The sequence below is a fragment of the Sceloporus occidentalis genome, unplaced genomic scaffold (assembly GCF_023333645.1).
Source record: "Sceloporus occidentalis isolate IW3139 unplaced genomic scaffold, rSceOcc1.0.p SCAF_1, whole genome shotgun sequence".
Classification (NCBI taxonomy): domain Eukaryota; kingdom Metazoa; phylum Chordata; class Lepidosauria; order Squamata; family Phrynosomatidae; genus Sceloporus; species Sceloporus occidentalis.
In genome coordinates this window covers 69225150-69231972 of record NW_028316981.1, presented here as the reverse complement: position 1 = coordinate 69231972, position 6823 = coordinate 69225150, and the positions used below count along the sequence as shown (strand labels likewise).

At 36.6% G+C, this 6823-nt stretch overlaps 1 protein-coding gene across 8 annotated transcripts in view; it reads right to left on the bottom strand.

Moving 5' to 3' along the window:
* Positions 1–5450: 5450 nt before the first annotated feature.
* SFMBT1 (Scm like with four mbt domains 1) overlaps positions 5451–6823 on the bottom strand; it is a 119387-nt gene continuing 118014 nt past the window's right edge. For all 8 annotated transcript variants that reach the window (XM_089523990.1, XM_089523962.1, XM_089523952.1 and 5 more), the window contains one exon: positions 5451–6823. This exon is cut by the window's right edge and continues 3544 nt beyond it. The gene's annotated coding sequence lies outside the window, so the exon portion shown is untranslated.

Sequence of the window (6823 nt, the reverse complement as noted above, 5' to 3'; positions counted from 1 at the left end):
TTTCTGGACTGGTTTTATTTTTATTACTTTTATTAAACAATGTATGCAACAGTTTCTAGCCCACAAGGCTGCAATCCTATAGTCTTGGACTAGAGTCCATATCCTACTGAACTTAAACTGCCCTGGCTCAGTGCTAGGGAATCCTGGGAATTGGTGCTTATTGTGACACCAGAGCTCTCTGACAGAAAAGGCTAAATATCTCACAAAACTATAATTCCCAGAAGTCCCTAGCCTTCAGCCAGGATCGTTAAAGCGGTCCCAAATTGGATTATTTCTGCAGTGTGTTTTGGACCTTAGTTGGGCTTCTGAACAGACAAAACATGGATGCAGTGTAAGTGGTAGAACATTTACAGGACAATTCTGTACTTACAGTCAAGGTTCTACAAAATCTTATGAAGGTTATTATATAAGCAATTTGGATTGAAAACTATCCTCCATAGGAATAAAGAAGTGATACTAAACAAAATAGCTAAGTACTTCAGAAAAACATAGTTCAGCTGTATTTTTCATTTTCTTGTATTATGTACTATTGCAGAGTAATTGTTAGGAGAGAACCTTAGAACAAAATTCATATGTAAAGAATCCCCAAACACTGGGGCTGAGGGAGTATACTGAAACTGCAGTACAAGAGAAAGACAGAAAAACCAACCCTTGTATAAACTGCACTCAAGGGATATATGACAGATGTAGGCATGGTACAGTGGTGTGTGTTATGCTATGACTCTGGAGTTCAGAGTTCGATTCCCAGCTTGGCCTTGAAACCCACTAGGAGGTGATCTTGGACAAGTCATACACACTCTCAGCCTCAGGGGAAGGCAATGGCAAACCTCCCCTGAATAAATCTTGCCAAGAAAACCCCATGATAGGTTTGCCTTAGAGTTGCCGTAGGTTGGAAATGACTTTGAAGGCACACAACAATAAGATATATGGTGTATTCTATATCCAACAGATGGAACTTATACTTTCATCTGTACATCAGAGATGTTTTCACTTCAATTATTTTCTGATTTTCTGGTGTAACAAATTGCTGCAGTTTATATAAAATGTAACTCCATCTTCAAATTGCTCTCCAATTATCTTAGCTTTCCAGGTTTCAGAGTAGACCAAACTACCTGGCCACTGCTCCTTTAATCTTTTCTTTTCTTTCCTGGAAGAAGCAGCTTCTAAAACACTGATGGCTGCTGAACTATCATGGTATTTTAATATTAATGAGGGGGTCAGTTACTACTCTGTGGCATGTAAGTATTTCACAAGGGAGAGAATAATCTCTTTTGCTTCACATAAGAAGAAAGAATAACACGAGTATCTTGAATAAATTTAAACTTTTTTCTATGCCTCTCCCTCCCCCCAAATTTACAACATTTAGTACTAAATTTCCATTAAATAATATAATAATATTTTGAAGGTTGAATTTGCTGTAAACTGTTTGTGTTTGAAATACTGGGAAAGCGGTGAGTAACCAGAGAAAAGTGTGGCACATTATCTTTGGGAAGAAAATAATAATTAAAAAAAATGTATGTTGCTTCTCCTGTTAACTTTCAGTTTTGTAATAATTGGGATAATTGTGAATTACGTAGTAAATGCAAAAAGATTCTGAGTATGTATTAAGACCCTTTCCCCTCTCACCTTGATCTTCCATGATTACCTTTTTCACACGAGCAGAGTTTGGCTGCACCCTTATTTATGTAGGAGATGAAGTGTAGTTATAAATAGGAATATTGAGAAAGCCCCAAGACCAGCTAGGTTTTCTACTGAATAATGTAAAGCTTTCGCTCTTCTAATTTCAAAACTATACTATTTCTTTGAACAGTTTTCTTTTTGAGTCTGAGAATGTTTGCCATCTACACTACATGATGTTTATATTAATGTGATTCATACGCCTGGCAAAGATTGAATGTGCAAATTATAGTCATATTTCTTTTATAAATGTTGGTGCTAAGATATTAACTGCCATTCTTCCTAATAGGCCTCAAGAGTGATCACTTCCCTGGTTCATAAAGATCAGGTGGGATTTATCAAATACAGTATAGACAGCAGTTAATAATCTTAGACTGATTTTTGAACTGGATTGCTTTGCCTGGTGTAGGCTGGTGTTCTTTCATTGCATGTTTAAAGACCCTTTGACAAAATATATTGACAATCTATCTTTGTTACATTGGCAAAATTAGGTCCATGAGAATCTTTGAACTCGATTAGGAGCCTCTGTTTTTTTCTGAGATCTAAAACAAGGATGGGTAAAGTGTCACCCTGGGGCTGCATCTGCTTTTTGGTGTCCCTCAAATTGTCCCAGCCTCTTAGACCATTCTCTCTTTCACCAGTGAATCAACCCTCCAGAAGGCTCTAGGAGTGACAATTCATTGTTTAAATAGGCTTCAGCTCCTTTTCCCTGCAATGTTTAACCTAGAGGTGGACTTCCAGCCACTTCCAATTTTTGTTTTTCAACATTTTGGAAGCTCCTGTTGCTCCTGAAGAGTTTCTGGGCAAGCATAGTTGTCTTCCCTTCCCGCTGCTAAATTCACCATTTATTTTGCACACTTTGCCCTTGGGAGTGGCAGAACAGAAGTGCGTATTTTCTCCTTTGATATTTGACTTACGTTTGGAAGCTTTGGTCTGTTCGGATATTCAGGTGCATGACTCTTTAGAATGTAGAATTTCAAGTGACATATTAATCCTGATGATCTTTTATTTTTTGTCTCCAAAAGTCTGCCCTCTGTTAAGGCATTAATAAGAGAGATCATTTTGGAGAGGTGGGATAAAAATAAATCTTATTATTATTATTATTATTAGAGATCTGTGACCTGCCCTCATATTCAAGTATGTTTTTGGTGAACTTTCTGATTATTTTATTAATTGGTCAGAATTTGAATTGATGTTGGTGGATGATACCGACAGTCAATTTTTGATAACATTGCTTATTTAGGAATTTGACTCACTGAGGGAAAAATACAATATGAATAGTATACCTCAGAATACAGGTGATGTATACCCTGCCAAGTATTTTTTTAAAAAATAATATTGTGTTTAAATTAAAAACAACAACAACAGAGCTTTCCTTGAGGACAATGCAGCTTCTTCAATGAAAATGGATGTGGCTTTTCAGGCATTAGTCTGTATCATTGGGCATATTTATTAACATATACTTGTTAATTTTTTCATCCATATCTGATAGTTCTGGGACTTTCTTATGTAATGTAATGTCTTTTTGTATGTGGTTGGCATTTGACCTACCTGCTCACTTTGTTAGAAGGTAGGAAACTTGAGCACCCAGTATAATGACTGCTGTGCTTTCACCCATTTACCCATAGTAAATTAAAAGTCCCAATTGAAAATTGGGAAGATGTGTTTTATATATGGAACATTTGTTCTGAGAGGGCAGTTTGTTCTCTGAATCTAATTGTCCCTGATGATGGGTTTCTTGCATTTTCAGGATAGAGCCAGCATGGCATATTGGTTTAAGCATTGGACTATGATTCTGGAGTCCAGGTTCGATTCCACACTTGGCCATGGAAACCCATTGGGTGATCTTGGGCAAGGCAGGCAATGGCAAACCTCCTCTGAACAAATCTCACCAAGAAAACCCCTTGTTAGGTTCATCATAGGCTTGTTGTCAGAAACTACTTGAAGGCACACTACATAGGATCTGTCTGAGTCTTCAAAATGGCAGGTGCGGTCCAGAAATGTTCTGTGCCTTAGTCTTCTCTGCTTTATATATTTATTTTGCTCACTAAATCTGTACATTTAAGAACAGATTGAATGAATTAATTTGTCCAACCAATGGAGTTTTGACCTCCTAACCATTACATCTATATTTCAAAATCTTGACAAATAGCCAGAATTCTGTTCCTGTGTATAATACTGTATACTCTACAATGTTTATTTAGAAGATGTACCCCAACCTTTCCTAATAATTGATGCAGTAATTCTTCATACGCATTTGTAAAACTTATGATCTGGTGGTAGTTTCCATATGGAGCAATATCTAAACTTGTAGACTTGGATGTGATCTTGAATGGTTTGCCCAGATTTTCAAAATTAACTTTCAGGCAACAGAAATGAATTCTCTGTGTACGTTCTGTGCTCCCTTCTGTTATTCAAAAGACAGTGGCTCTCAGATACCTTACAGCATTGGTACAGATGCCAACTTTGCATGGATACGTATTTGGATGTTTGACCATCTTTTCTAGAAGTGAATATATAAATGGTTTCTAATCTTATTTTATTATTTGCTGGCATATTATATTTATTTTTCCCCCATTTGTTTCCATATGACCTCCCCCCATAAAGAAAAAAACACTTTCTCTGGGGTAAAATGGAAATACAATACAGTGTAGTCTTTACTGAAGAAAGTACTGTCATCCTGAATTGTACTACAACAGCAGTTCTCAGCATGCAATCCTAGAGTGAGAGATACAGTATTGCCTCTAATTATTTCTAAGTGTTTAAACATTAATGCACTAAAACCATTTTCTTATTTACTTGTAACATTAGTTACAAAGACATAAAATTTAGTCAGATTAAGAATAGCTTGAAACACAAGCCTGTATGCTTGCACAAAAATGAGCTCTATTATGTCCAATTAAGCTAATTTCTAGAGTTTTCATATGACTGCAACCACCATTTGGTAAGTAGCAATACAGAATGATCTCACTATATGGCAATGGGGATTATTGCCTGGGGAAAAAGACGTCCCTTTCTTGTCCTTACTGTACTAAGATTATCAGATGACCTCACGCTTATCTGGTCATTATCCTGTCAGTGAAGTGGAATAATAATAATATAATAATAACAATATATTTTGTATCCTACATCTCCAACAAGATCGAAAGGCTATCCAATGAAGTCATGCTCATTCCGCCATTATCTCGTCAGTAACTGTCATGTCATTTTTCATTAATGGAAGTTTCTATTATTCAAAAGTGACAGGACAATTTCATTTCACTGACAGGATAATAACGGGATAAGCGTGACACGTGTGACAGTCTTTCGCATGGTAAGGACGGGAGCGATCTGTTTCACTCCTGCTCTTTGTCCCCACCATCTGATACTCTCAAATGGCACCACCTCATTTTGGTTCAGGCATTATCCTACCATTAGCACGATTTTATTCAGTTGACGTCTATGTGTGTTTCTGAATAACCAAAACCTGCTGACAGTAACCATTATTAGTTGTATTTGCAAGCTACTTCTTTATATACTAACAGAACTCTAGGATCACTGAGAGTGAAAAATAGTTAATCTCTGAACCATTCAAAAGTAATAAACTAGATAACTTTTCCTAAGGAAAACTGGATTAAAAAGCTACCAGGGAGAAATAAGCAAATAGACCTTTTCAAATATTTCGACATTCAGCTTTGCCACTATGGGCCCTCAGGCGTTTGTTACATATTAGTATTCCAGTTAATTCTGTCCTCGGTGACATAATAAGTTCTAAGCACGCAACTATATTCAACTTCTTAACAAAGGAAACCAGCACCAATTTAAGTATTTTAATTTTCTTACAACCACGTAAAACTGTCATGAAATACCACAAAATTATGTACAATAATTTACAGAGGGGAAAAAATCTGAGCGAAATAATTCACCTAAAATATTTTAAAACCTTTAACTGATGCAACTGTCCAGCAAAGGAGGAGCTTCAAGAGGCATATTCTCATGTGCATATTTTGCCACTTTTGAATTTTATCCTTAGTTTACACATAATATATTAATTAAAATCAAAGAAAAACAATACAGCAAGCTGGAGGGACAACACAATATACATCTTTCAATTATTTTCTTTTTAAAGAACAAAGCAGGGAAAGTGCATGTCCAATGAGCTATAACAATAAACAGATCTATATATATATGCTGGCAGTACCTGCCTTAGGAGGCTCTTTCAATAATTTTTTGATTGTCTATAAACATTAACAAAACTGGTTCAGAGAAGGATGGGGAAATGTGTTCCTACTCTTAGTTGAGGTTAGAGTGAGAGAAGCTGATAAGTAAGAAGCCTCAAAGATATGCAGGAAGTATTAAAGGCTTCTTAGGAGTTGAAATTAAAGGAACTGGTTCTGTACAAAACTGATCTCCTTAACTCACCCCTGCCTAGTAATTCAAAAGTTCCAGATGGCTAGTGTTTCCAATTGCCATGCAGCCTTATAAGCTTCACAAGAGGCCAGTGAAACCTCTCACCTCTGGAAGAGGTAACTTGCAGGGTTCCACGATTCAAGATGTGGCCACTTACTGTTGGTGTTTGCATCTTTTAAGCCATTTTAATTTTGTACACCACAGAATAAAGATTATGTCCAACTTCTGGCAAGTAGTTAACTAAGGTCTAAAACACACTGCAGAAATAATCCAGTTTGAGACTGCTTCAACTGTCCTGGCTCAGGGCTAGGGAATCCTGAGAATTGTAGTTTATTGTGGCACCAGGGCTCTCTTGACAGAGAAAGCTAAATGTTTTTAAAGCTAAACACAAAACTACAGTTCTCAGAATTCCCTAGCACCGAGCCAGGGCAATTGAAACAGTGTCGAACTAGATTATTTCTGCAATGTGTTTTGGATCTAATACAGAATAACCATTGAATGTGAAACCTCTTTCTGATTTTGATCAATTCTAAACAGATAAAAAGCAAGCCACATTAGTGGTATGCACTATACAACCCACCTGCTACAAATCCAGCCACCAAGGGCTTAGATTACTGCATGTGCAGCAAAATACCACTGCCACGTATTATGAGTTCTATGTCTATTATTGTGCACTCAAAACAGTCATAAGGTTTCCTTCAAAAACAAAGATAGATACGATCATTTTGGGGTAAGTTAATACCAACACGAACCTCTA